This window comes from Genypterus blacodes, unplaced genomic scaffold (assembly GCF_046128005.1).
Source record: "Genypterus blacodes isolate CSIRO-AG114 ecotype Tasmania unplaced genomic scaffold, CSIRO-AGI_Gbla_v1 ptg000067l_1, whole genome shotgun sequence".
NCBI classification, from domain to species: Eukaryota; Metazoa; Chordata; class Actinopteri; order Ophidiiformes; family Ophidiidae; genus Genypterus; species Genypterus blacodes.
The window spans coordinates 5,634,935-5,647,500 of record NW_027466879.1 but is presented as its reverse complement, the minus strand read 5'-3'; the positions used below and the strand labels follow the sequence as shown (position 1 = coordinate 5,647,500).

General features: G+C 45.0%; 1 protein-coding gene across 17 annotated transcripts in view; it reads left to right on the top strand.

Moving 5' to 3' along the window:
- The window catches only part of baz2ba (bromodomain adjacent to zinc finger domain, 2Ba), a 65,041-nt gene that overhangs the window by 20,438 nt on the left and 32,037 nt on the right, over positions 1 to 12,566 (top strand). Inside the window, exon 1 of one of the 17 annotated variants that reach the window (XM_076155347.1) lies at positions 4,214 to 4,228. The exons of the other annotated variants lie outside the window; for them this stretch is intronic. The gene's annotated coding sequence lies outside the window, so the exon portion shown is untranslated. Of the gene's footprint in view, positions 1 to 4,213; positions 4,229 to 12,566 lie in introns of those variants that run through there. 17 annotated transcript variants of the gene reach the window in all.

Below are 12,566 nucleotides of genomic sequence, written 5' to 3'. Positions count from 1 at the left end.
GGTCTTAATTATTTGCAGATGTTTTAAAAGTCATCTGCTCACCCCTTCAGTACAGGCAGACAAAGCAAAACACCCACACTAACGCTTCATTTCTTAGCACGTGTGGGCGTATGCAAACATGCACAAACAGACACACACACACACACACACACACACACACACACACAACCACACACACACACACACACACACACACACACACACACACACACACACACACACACGCACACACACATTACATCGCATGACAAGACGTCACATTCTGAGTTTCACAGCAGGCTGGCATTCCAGGACAGCAGAGAGGCGAGATAATGTCAGGGCGCTGCTGTTTAACTCACTATTTTATCCTGTTTCTGGGCCACAAAGCGTGAAGGGTGTCTGTTTATGACACACACACACGCACACACAGGCACACACAGGCACACACAGGCACACACAGGCGCAGCACTTGCTCTCACTCGTTTGCCTCCCCCAGCCTGTTAGATGACAAAGGCTTAAAAACACAAGTGACAAAGATGCCCATAAAAATGGCTGCCAGCGCTGACATAAGCTATGCTGGCATCATGTGTGGATGCATCTGAATTTCCTTTTTCTGACACATGTTTTCTGAAACCAGGAAGTGTGCCACACTGACTGACAGAATGTAGGACAATGCCATGTTGGCATATACAGCGTGCTCAGTCTTCTTGGCGGTTGCAGTCCCCTAAAATAGCTTTATTTGTTTTCTAGCTGTTGTACAAACACCTTTGCGTAAAGGGTTGTGAAGGTGTCGATCCCGGAGTGGTGAATTCATAACCCAGATGTTCTATATGTAATTGAAGAAATGGTGAAATTCACCCAGTCAGCAGCGGAAGAGAGAGCTTCCCCTCCAAACCGCCCACGCTGCTTTCAGCCTTGTTGTGACTTGTTTGTCTCTCGTCTGAGGATTTCTGCTTCCTCCAGAACAATTGCGCTTAAAAAGCTCCGGCTCCAGAGGATGGGAGCTGGTTACACGGCAACGGAGGCACAACAAGAGCCCGAGTGAAAAATACCTCACTATTAGTCTTTCTGTATGCGTGTCAGGTGCACGCAGGCTGTTGTTACTTTCATCACTGGTGTGTGTTGTCATGTGCAGCTGTTTGCTCTCTGGTTAGTGTACTGTGTAGTAAGTTAGTGGAGTTACGGCTGTGTGAAGCGTCACTTCACTGGAAGCTTCTCTCTGATTTATTCTTAACATCTGTCTTTGGCAGGTGTGTGGAACCACAAGGTCTCCTCTCTGTGTCTGTGATACAGCTATCAGTGTGGGCAGCGTGTGTGTGTGTGCGTGTGCGTGTGTGTGTGTGTGTGTGGCGCTACAAAACAACAGAGAGATCCCCCACCCCTCCCCACCCTCTTTTGGATGAGTCATATTTGAGCCCTGTGTAATCCAAGCCTGTGTTTCATGTGTGTGAACAGACAGACCCTGAGCAGTGGTCTTGGTCCTGACTCCCTCTGGGGCAGTGAGTGGGTGAGACACGGCTATCAACAACAGGCCCGGGCAGCTTTGGTTTCAGCCTCACCACACCAGGAATCCACTGGACGTGACATAGGCGCAGACACGCACGCACACTGCCAAACGCAAACATACATACACACGCACGCAACACAGCCCCGGCCTATTATTCTGTTCCCTTTGTAGCTCCTCCTTAAATCATATCAGGTAACAAAGGGGGAGCTCATGTCCAGCTTTGGGATTGGTTGAACTATAAGGAAGTGTTAGGATGCAGAGGTTGGGCCAGTGGATATAGTTTCACAAGAAAAGATAGTGTGACACAACGCCAGCACTCTGTCTCGTCACAGAGAAGCTATCTGTGTGTGTGTGTGTGTGTGTGTGTGCGTGTGTGTGCTGTGTGTGCATTTATGGTCACATGTGTATCTACTTGCGTGTGAGTGTGGCAGCGGCGGTGGTTGGGACTGAGACAGTCAGGGAAAGGTGTAATATTTTGTCCTGTTATATCAAATCACAGAGGGGGAAATGTGGCGCCACAGGAAATGTGGCCGTGTCATGAGGAAGCAAAGGAGGTGTATTTTGTAGATATTCACTCCTGCATTTCAAAGGGACCCCTACGCTGCTGTGACACACTCCTTTGAAGGCACAGCTGGACGTTTAAAAGGTCTTCTACATTTGTCCCCAGGGGCAGAGGGAGGGTTATATACTGCCCTGGCTTGAACGGTACAAAACGATTTGAGCAAAATGATGGAGTGAAGTTATGACATTCATTAAAGGTAAATGTGTCATATTTTATCACACGCAGAAAAGTCACGCAGGAAATCACTGTGAACTCTATTTTAAACCGTGACATTCGTAGTAGGGACTCTTTTTCTCATTGCTTCCCACCTCACACTGACACACACACACACACACACGCACACACACACACTCTCTTAGGCTAAGAATGACACCACGGCTGGCTTGAGGTCGGCTCTCAAGATTGTGCGGAGAGATTAGACAGTGAACATCAGCATTTGTTTTAGTTCTGTTTCCTGTAACAAATCTTTCCGTCACATGTTGTGATCGTCTGCCTCTGCCTGCTGTCGATGCTGTCATGCGCGAACTCGTGTTGCTTTTTCCCTCACTGGTAAATGTTTGCTTCCATCACACAAACCTGAGTTGCTGCGACAACAGTTTGCCTGCGTGTCTTTTTTTTTATATATATAAATGGACTTAAAGGTCACTGCTGTTGATATGTTAACTGCTAATGCTGCTAAAGTCTAGGGGTTGTCTTCCCCATGAACAAAGCTTTATAAATCTGGATCTAAATTTGTAGTTTAATTGAATTGAATGTAAATGTCTGCAGAAATGTGTGGCTGGATCTTAGAAATATGTTAATCCTCTCTCTCACACACACACACACACACACACACACACACACACACACACACTATTATAGAGTAACAGCTATATTCACAATGTTTTAAGGGCTTGGCTAACTGGAGTTCATAGTTAGCAGCAGTTATTGACGATTGACTGATTGATAATCATCCCTGATGCATGCTCGATCCTCATTTTGCTTTGATTTATCACCTAAACCTTTGGAAACAGGTAAAATTGTCTTTTCCTCTAGTTACATATTTGCCCACCGCAAGGATTTTGGACAGTTGCGTAACGAGCGCAGAAGAATTTCCTCCTTCCGTCCCGAGCAGCGACAAACACTAATCCTTCACTAACAGATTTTATTGGGGCATTTACAAGCTTCGGCGTAACGAAATCTTTCCATGTGATTAGTTTGTAGCCTTGTAAATCTGGATAAAGGCCATTTTCAGCCCGGCGTCTTTAGGCCACTTTCATGCCACCGTTGCTGCGTGTGTGTGAGTGTTGCCAGCAAACCACTCAACGCCTCACGTCTCTGGAGTCATTTTTGCGCCTCAATCTTGTCGACATCATTTGTAGTCATAGATCTCGGAAACACCGCCCGAAGATTTCACTATATTTACAAAGTCTTGTGTGTGTGTGTCTGTGTCGATTTCACACGTTTGCTGCTTGTGTTATCATTGTAATTAAGCCCACGGGCTCTTCGTTGGTTGGTTTGTGGTTGTTGTTTGATGTACACCTTTCTTGTTGTGGCCTTTGTCATCATATGTGTTAAAAGTTTATCAACTGTCTCTTCCCTCTCAGGCAGCACTCTTGTGTGTTTGTGGTTGTTTTGAACTGGTCAAAGTGCATTCTTCACCCCAGCTTCATGTCATCTGTTCCGATCTGGATGGACTGTGGTTCTGACACCGATCTGCTTTGTGGAACAGGCGTCTCTATCAGCAGACTGGGGGGGTTTGGTTGAATGTTATTGACGTTTAAACGACGTTTATGTAACTGACTACCCCTATCCCAAGCCTCCAGTGGAAGAGAGGAGATAAGAGGGACAGAGAGAGAGCAAAGAGCATGAGAGAGGGAGCGAGTGTGTGTGAGAAACTCAACTGAAACTTCACTCGGTGCTTATTTTTATCAAATGAAACTCTGTGATTCTGCGTTGTCCTGTTGTTTTTAGCAGTAGAGAGGAAGTGGTGAAACTGCTGAGATGCTTGTTTTGCCACCGCTCCATGTTTTATAAGGTTTTTAAAAAAAATATGACATAAAGTGAATCCATTTTTGCCTTTGATGAAGCAGAAAACATAAAAAAAAAGAATGGCTCATATTCAAGATGTCCGTGTCTCTTTTAAGGTCGGGGGTTCACTCCGGCTCCCCCCGTGTCGCACAGCAGACGCACGTTTGCTGGTAAAGTATGCGGCTATGCTATGCTTGTCTACTTTGATTACCTCACGTTTGCTTTGCCTAGAGTTGTTTTACATATAGCTTACGTTGTGTTTCGGATGAGAGTGGGGATCAGATGTTGGGTGAGAGCTAACAGTGTGGCTGATGCGGGAAGTGGAAGCTTGATACAACAGCGGCTGGATGAGTGGACGCAGAGATGGGTGACGGCCACGGAAATGGCCTGCACCTCATCCAAAACATATTTATAGTTATTTATATTATTAGTCGAGGACCCAGTATTGTTTACATTGTTACATTATGTATTTCTATTTTTCTTTTGTATTCTATTTAAAAGAAAAAGCTGTTTCCTATTCCTGTTATATGACATTTCCTTAATATATATATAGATAATAGAGAATAATAGGGTGAGATAGAATAAATATACATAGAAATATAAGTTATTTCTGTCGTGTGTTTAATTTGATTGATTTCATTTAATTGATTTAATTAATTAAAGACGCAGTGATGTGTTTTGACCACCAAAATGATGTCTAAAACTTTGATGGCTTGTTATGCAGCAGTGGAAAGATGCAGGGTAATTCATCTGTGTCGCAAGAATCAGGTTGCTTCCTCACAAAACACACAATGAACCAAAGCGCCGGATGGAATTTGAGCTCGTTTGAGCCCGTGAGTTGTTTTGTTGTGCAATCTAACTTTGGCGTTTCCGCCCAGTTGCCACCTGCAGACGCACGTTAGTCTCGCCCAGCACCTGAATTGGAACCTCGCCGATCGACCGGCAGACGCCACGTTGCTATCTAGGCTGAGCTAACCGCTCCAGCTAAGCTACGCCGCGGCTCAGGGGACGTTCAGGAGCGGACGCTTTGCGGGCTCATTAGTAACACGGAGTTACCCACAGCGCAGCTAGTTAGCGTCTTCCTTTGCTCTTTGGGATTGCATCAAAATGATGTCCGCCTTGCAATGTTTATCATCTCTCTTTGATGAATGTTCAAGTTCTATCCATATTATACCTATAAATAGTTTATCACACAATTTAATGGAGCTTTTGAAGTAACGGGACCAAAATATGCTAAAACACCCACAAACCAGCCAACACATGACAACACAATCTCTCGGTAGAAGCGGTGAATATGCTTGAAATCATATGAAAGTCTGGCACATAGCACTTGTGACACATAACACAGTGTGAAAGTGACGTGAAGAATAGATTCTTTCCCGACTGCCATTACTGCAAATGATCTCACTTTGTCTTTAAACTCAAGAAGTCAATCAGCTTTATCTTCAGCAGAGCAGAGCTTTTACCACCACTGGCCCGTGCACATGACAGTTAAACTAATCAAACAAGGCCACTGGCCAGGCCCTAAAGCGACTTCGCTCAATTTGGACATGTGCAACACAATATTGACTTAATGAAAACCTCACAGTCACTTACTCAACAAATAAACATGTTGATGCTTGCCAGGACCGCCACCAAGATTAAAAAGGGGTCTAGTGTGTGTGTCTAACAGGCCAGTTTCATTTAAGTGATTGGTTTTGTGGGGAGAAACACGCCGTCGTCACGGGTACATCACAGAACCCCCCCCCCCAACAGGGAAGTGGCGGCTCAGACCTGCAGCAGCGGGCTCCGAAACGTGCGAGGAGATGGTTGAAGGTTTTGCTCTCGACACGGTCTTCCCCTCCTTCCTCCTGTCTGGGGGCTGCAGCGTGGGAGTGAACGCCAGGCTGTATTTGTCTGGAATTTCCTGCTCAGATCATCAGTAAAGGTTGAACAGACTCACTAACTGTCAGTGTTAGTTTGCAGAGACTAAGCCAAGATGTTTCTTTTTCCTTTTTTTCTTCTTTTTTTTTCGTAAAAACCTACACACAAGTACAACATTTGCTCACTGGTTTGCTTTGGCTGTGTTTGTGATCCTTGTGTAATGTGGATGTATATCAGTGCCTGATTTGGAGGCTTATCTGTGTGTGTGTGTGTGTGTGTGTGTGTGTGTGTATGTGTGCTTTTTATAACAGCACCAAGATATCCCAAGGGTCTTTCCCCCATTTCTCATTACAAATGCTAATGTCACATTAATGAAATCGGCTTAGCTTCAGGTTTATACTGCAGCCTACACTCAGAGATTTGGCCTTGACACTTCCCACATATTTCACGTTGAATCACACATTTTGCTGTGGGCACATGAGCCTAAGTTTCCCAAAACGCTGTGGCCCCGCGGGGGGAAAGTTCAGACCGCGGTTGTCCGAGCACTCGCCGCTTTCATCATCGCAAATGGCCGAGAGCCGCAGCCCGACCAGCTTCCGGAGACAACTGTTAGCTTAGCGACAGCCTTAATGGCCTCAATAAGGGCCCGGCTAATGTAAACATTGTGTTAGCGGGGCTAGCAGTGGTTTGTAGAGTCACTAGCTGTTAATCATTGCTCAACACAGAGCTTGTCAGGCACAACAACATGCCAGAGAATTAATCATGGCTTTAAATCCCTGGTTCTACGCAGAGGGCATTTTCTAACTGGCGGTTCTAATCAGTAAGCGTTTGTACAGAGCCCGTAATATAAGTGTGTGTCCAAGGGTCAGAAGTAAATCCAAAAGAAACGTGACGGTTCATTTCCTTCGTCGCTGGTTCATATTAGCAGAATGAGGGGAAACTATCATTTATAAAAAGGCAGCAGCATAACAGCAAACCATCTCTGGGTTGTATTTGTTTTGTTTTCCATTCACACACTTCCCACCATTTCTCTCACTTGTGTCTTGATGACTAACATGCTCCAGTCTGTTCTCGAGTGCTGTACATCGAGCCCCAGCGTGGCTTTTCTAAAAACACTAAGACATTTCCCGAGCTTAAGTAGAAACGGAGAAGAAATTGGTCTTGATAATTAGAAGGCAATTCTGTAAATTGATTATATTATGCTAATCGAGGCAGATATTATCTTAAAAGCAGTGTGGGAAAGGCAGATAGAGGGAGTGCGAGCGGAGGGAAGGAGTGACAGTCCAGCCGCCATTACAAGCTGCTGATTTCTGCAGAGTGCTTCATAAAATGTCAGAGCGCTTCTCCCTGAGCAAGACACTGAAAAATGGCAGCGCTGTGATGTGCTGGCACCTCACCTGCTGCACTGTGCGTGCGTGTGTGTGTCTCTCTCTCTCTCTCTCTCTCCCCGTGCTCGCGTGTCAGGGAGTGAGTGCGTGTCTACGCGCGTATCTGTGCATCTGTGTGTATTTGTGCGTCTGTGTGTATGTGTGTGTGTGTGCGTGTGTGCGTGTGTGTGTGTCCATGCTGGCCTCCCTCCCATGTTGCAGTGAAGCAGAACAGAGTGGCTGACTGCCCGCTGCTTTGCCTCGCTCTCTGTCAATACAACACTCTTCCTTTCCAGGCAGTCATATTCACATGTTTAACATTAAGTAAAGCATCCATTTGAACAGAGAAACACAAGTGATTGACATAGTGAGTTTAATGCTTCAGGATTCCTCTCTCATCATAGCTTATGTTGCCAGATTGTTGTGAAGTCACTCAATAGCTTTTAAGACCGAGTCATCTGATGTCTGTATGTACAAACACACACACACACACACGCGCAGTACCGGATTGAGTGTCGGGCAGAAATGCTCTGCTTTCTGTTGCTTTCTGTTTACTGTACATTTATTTGCGGCGTGCTGTAGCTTTTAGTTCCGACGGTGCCAGGCGGTACATGCGGCGCTTTCAGGTTCAGGTGGCGTTACTGTTGATTTCAACAAGAACATGAGAGGAAAGTGAGAGAAGGAACAGCGAGAGAGGAGAGACGAGAGGAGAGGAGTTGCGGATTCATCAAGCCAGAGATGCTCCAGGTTTTAAGGGTTTTTAGAACTATTTTATCAGTTAAATGAGTTAAATGGATCACATTTTTGAAACGTTTTGATTAAATACCCTCACTGCCTTTATAGGACAGTCCGGATTTTGAAGTATATTTAGAACAAGCAAATGTCTCTGCGGTTCAGTGCGTAGGTTTACTGTGATGTCAGGGAACGTCAGATGTACAAAGGAGTTAGTTGGTAGTGATAGGAAGTTATTTAAGATGAAATACACACACAACCGGATACACTATAAAGCTGAAAGTATTTGAAGTGACTTGCGGCTGAGGCTTGTACAGCTTTTTCACACTTTTTGGTCACTGTGTCTTTACCAATGTAATGCCAGGTGTAACTACTACCATTCAGGCCAGGGAAGGTTTGCAGCTTATAAGGGGAAATTTATTATTATGAATGACAAAGCTGTAAACATTTAATAAGGCAATTCAGGATTTTCACTTTTTCACTTTTCTGAACGTGAATTGTAAACAGTTAAGGCATCCAGGAAGAAATGTAACCCAGGGAGTCTCATTTACTGTCAAACACACACAAACACACACACACACACACACACACGCTCTGATTCTGTACATTGACACGCACGTCAAAACCTTGATTTTTCTCTCATTAAGGCAATAACAGCATATAAACACCATAATCAGGTTGAAATATGCAGAACATAACACGCGTGGCATCGGTTGGTTTCCTTGCCTGTTGTGTGTTTCCTCATAAGCCAATTAAGCAACCGTTTGTGTAGACTCGGTAAATGACGGAATCTTGTTAATCCATCCATGTATATGTTTTACTGTGCATTTTTTTTTTGTCTTAATCAGGATACAGAAATGCAGTTTAGCCTGCATGTAAACACACTATGTGCTCCAGGAAGTGTATCTAACCAGGCACAACATGAATAATCCATTTCTGCCATCACGCCACATTTGAATGCTGTCACATTAGTACAGTGATACCAGTCAGTAAATATGCAGTTCATCAGAACTCACGGAAATGGACAAAAGGAGCTCTAACGACTGTTAAAAACCGGGGATGGCTGCTCTGTGGATGTTCTATTGTTCTGTCAGTGTCAGTTTGTTTTTCTGTTTGACATGCATGTCATCTGCATTATGCATATCTGGAGTACTCTGCCCCCCCCTGCGCCCCCCCCCCCCCTCCCTCCTTTCCGTTTCTCTCCATCTTCCTCAATATGCCCTCCTCCATAATTGGAGTGGCCAAAATGCGCTACCTCCCGATGCAATCTCCTATGTACTTTTTATTTCCTCTATTTATTCAAATCTATGCAGTATGCAGAATGAGGAATAACCACGCACACACACCGTCAGCACGCGCTGCACTTTAAAACTGTCATTTACTGTGCTTTTTTATGATCACTTAGACTCCATTTTTTACAAATACGTTTCTGCGCGGAAGCACGAGAAGCACGACAAGTACAAATAAATCAGATAATACAAAATAGATTAAGTTTATTCCTAATCCATAATTAATACTGGATTTTTGCCCTTACAACATTTTGAAAATGGAACATTCACAGTCAAGTCATGTCACCCCCCCCCCCAACAAAACATGTATATACTGATATTTAACTACACACATACACGGAGAGAAATCTGAATTTATCAAGGTTCAGAGGGAGGGAGAGGGGGAGGGAGAGAGAGGGAGAGAGAGGGAGAGGGGGAAGAGAGAGATTGTACATGGCATAAATTGTCTATCGCAGTGCAGCAAAGGCAACATACATTACGTCCAAACCCATTTATTGAAAGTGCAAAGAAACACGTTTAATGTTCCCGGCTTAATGCTTCAGTTTGTTTCTTGCCTTTTCTCATTTCACTGTAAAATATTTGTTTTTACACAAGACTCACACACACACGGAAGCACAAAGTCTATGGTTGCGCTGCTGAAAGCTGCCATAGACCTGGACGACATCAGCAGACGACACCAGCGGACGACATCACTGGACGTACATGAGACATGATTAAAATGTCAAATTGATTTAGTAAACTGCATTTAGTATTGAGTCGTGAACCGCCAGACAGTGTGTGTGGATGTATTTAGTGAAATAAATGCATCTAGTGAGTTTTAACCTTAACGTAACAGTTGTGCAAGTCATCACTTTGACTTGTATTCAATTGCTTACATTGTTGTGCGTCGAAACTGTTGTGAGAATCGGACCAAAGCAAGTGTAAAACACAGTAATAGTCTGTAATCTACATGGTAATTAACCCAAACAGGCAAAGTCTCGCCTTTCATTTTGCCTACTGAGTATGGTTTGTGTGTGTGTGTGTGTAGATGTTCATGAGTGTATGTCATTTTCTCCAAAGGACTAGGGATTGGTGTGCGCTATTCTGTGCTTCCAAACTGCTCCAAAGTCATTATGGACTCTTGTACACATGCAGCCATTGGTGAGCCTATCAGGTTGAGTCTGCAAGAGAGCCGTAATGAGCAGTGAGACTTGCTGATGAGTGTGAGTGGCTAGCAGAGGGAGAAGGGCAGATTCATCAGGGATGATTGCCTGATGCACACTTCTGGTTTTTTGATGTGAAGACCCTGCTAGGTTACCATGGGGAGAATAATTAGCTTTGGCTGGATGCAGATGTGAATGAGCGCAAAGAGACAGGAATTTTCTTATTGAGCTTACATTATGAAAGTGAGGAGTGTGCATGTGTTGTGTGCATACACGTCCACAAACACACACACACACACACACACACACACACACACACTTAAAGTGGCTCATTCTCTTCTATTTATGGCCAGGAAATGGGAATAGTGCTATGTCTGCTTGAGCTGAGTAACACTATTCTGTCACACATAAGTTTGACATGAAACACAACTGACAAGCCTATCCTATTCCTCTCCACCGAGTCATCACCATGTCCCAAAATCACATTATTGTCACTGGAAACCCAGCGGAGCCGGGTGGTGAGCAGTGTGTTGATTTCAGCCTTTGGCATCTACTTTATGCTTAAAAAGGCAAATAAACGCATTTGGCAAGAGCTGATTTCTTGCCGTTTGAAAAAAAAAAAAAATCAGCAGAAAGTGTGTGGTGTGACACTTGACTTTATATACCTAAAGCCTCTTACAGGGACATGGACAGGCTCGCGTGTCATGACTGGGCTCAGCTCAAACTGGAAGCTCCACACGTTGCCATTTATGAAACACGGAACCATATCATTACCTTTTTGCCCTGGCAAGCAATAAGCGGCTCCGGTGCGGTAGGTTCCAGTGTTACACGGAGGCAGGCAGGCAGGCAGGCAGGCAGGCAGTGGTGTGGCTGTAATAAGACCTGTGGCCTGGCGCCACTGCCAAGGCGCGCTGAGGCGGGGCGAGATACGGTGCCCATCCCCTACATGCCCTGCTCTGCCATCTGTCACCGGGCAGGGGCTGAGCAGAGGGAGGGGTCTGAGTCACTGAGACAGGCCTCACTGGGCCATGATGCCTCTGAGTGATTCATTCAGTCTACTGTCTCCTCACAGGTCCTCCAACGAAACAGTTGTTATTAGAATTAACCACTCAGCCATTGAGTGTTGCTTTATTTTTTATTCATTCTTGAACACACTGTCACAGGACTTGTGTATGTACTGCGCTGTGAGCCGTTTGCGTCTGCCGTCTAGTTTTCTAAGTTAATATTTACCTCTGGACAAAGGCTGTCACTTAATTTTTTGCCACTATGCCTGGTTATGTCATTTCCTGGCAGACGGTGTGCGTGCGTGTGTGTGTGTGTGTGTGTGTAGGGAGGGGAGGCGAGGGATGAAGGGAGGAGGCGAGGAGAAAAAGGGGTCAAGCAAGCTTGTGCGTGCGTGCGTGCGCTCGCTCGCCTATAAGCAAGATGATCTCGCTCGGTTAGTATTCAATGCCAAGCATGCAAAGTACAAACAGGCACATCCATATGCACGTGTTGTGCCTGTAAAAACACACGCTCACACAAGCGTACACAAATGGAAAGAGAGACAGAAAGCAGGAACAAGTGAGTGTGGGCAACAGAGCCACACAAGGTCAGAAAGGAAAGACGTTCTGGCTCATTCAGTCACTATCATTGATCTCATTTACATTTAAACTCTCATACACCCTCTACACCTCACTGTGTGTATGTGTTTGTTTGCATGTGTGTGTGTGCTTGTGTGTGTGCACGCACGTCCACGCGTTTGTGTAGCAACAACACCTTTGAGCAAGGAGTGAATCATGCAAACTGATTAAGAGTTTGTCGTGTTGTAACCATGGCGTCCAGGGGAGCTTCTGGATACTAAACACTCATCAGTTTTCAGGAACAATATCACTTACTGGAAATGGAAAAATAAACAAACAAGGCTGTGTGTTTTCACTCGGCATTCCAGAATGTAATGAAACTAAAACAACAGCGACTCCCACGTACAGATTAGAAAAAAAAGGAGAATTGCAAATGCTGGATTAGAGGATCCGGCTCCTTGACCAGCGGCCGGTCACCGCGGCACGCTCGCCGTGTTGACATTCCTTCTCGTTAGCCGCTTGAAGCAGGACAGAGCTAAGATAGAGGTCTGTG